Genomic DNA, 1007 nt, shown 5'->3' with positions numbered 1-1007 from the left:
TGTGGCATTTGAGTTACGATGTGTAATAACCCCATCCCATCAGCTCTGTTATTGAATCTCTACCTCTGGTGTGTGCAGCCAAAAGACAGGGGCTCCTTCTCCCTCCAGCTCCAAAACTGTGGCTAGCTTTACACCCTGGGAAGGCCAGGCTTCTGTTGTTTCTCATCCCCTCTGCTCAGATGTTCAGAAGCTCCATCCTGGGAAGATGACACAGGACCCATCTCTCTCCCCCTTCCCCTACTCATCTCCCACTCAAGCGGTGAAAGGTTTACTCCAGGTCCAGCAGGCTGAGAACACTGGGCCCTGACTGCTGCCACCTCAGTGTGCTCTCACAGTAGAAATTTCATGCTGGGAGCAGCAAGCCAAGAAGACCAGGGGCTGTTACCACCACCCCAGTGCCCACCCAAAGAGTGGAGTGTCACTCCGGGAAAAGAAGGCTCCCATCCCCAGCTCCAGGTGCAGCGGCACAGTGATTCTGCTCAGGGGAAAAGGCAGGTCGTAAGGACAAAGAGCTCCTTATCTCTGCAGGAGAGGATTGACTTTATTTGGGACAGAAGGTAGAGAAGCCCACGCCTAAGAGCATTATTGAAAACAGTAGAGATCTTTTTGAAAAACAGTTAAGGAAGACTAGGACTTCTAGTATAAGCAGAATGGCAGAGCAGGCAGAAGTTTAACACAGAGAAAAGAACCAGAGATATCAAGAAAAGCCCTCTTAAGTTCATGGGCAACCCTTGGGAGCTGGAAAGGTGCAAAAGCACTAGGCTGTATCCACTCAACAGTGATCAGAGCAAGACAAAGGGCAGACTTGAAAACATTCATTCATTTCTTTGTGTAAAACCTCAAAAGCACAGTCAACTAAAGCAAAAATAGGCAACTGAGATTACATCAAGCTAAAAAGCTTCTGCACAGCAAAGGAAATAATCAACAAAGTGAAGAGACAACCCACAGAATGGGAGAAAATATTTGCAAACTACCTATCTGACAAGGAATTAGTAATCAGAATACAC

General features: G+C 47.3%; 1 protein-coding gene across 1 annotated transcript in view; it reads right to left on the bottom strand.

Moving 5' to 3' along the window:
* PARP11 (poly (ADP-ribose) polymerase family, member 11) overlaps positions 1–1007 on the bottom strand; it is an 82173-nt gene that overhangs the window by 44193 nt on the left and 36973 nt on the right. The gene's annotated exons all lie outside the window — the stretch shown is intronic.

Source organism: Propithecus coquereli, unplaced genomic scaffold (genome assembly GCF_000956105.1).
Source record: "Propithecus coquereli isolate 6110/MARCELLA unplaced genomic scaffold, Pcoq_1.0 Scaffold623, whole genome shotgun sequence".
In the NCBI taxonomy this organism is placed as follows: domain Eukaryota; kingdom Metazoa; phylum Chordata; class Mammalia; order Primates; family Indriidae; genus Propithecus; species Propithecus coquereli.
Note: the sequence above shows the minus strand (reverse complement) of the source record. Positions and strands in the feature narration are given on the sequence as shown.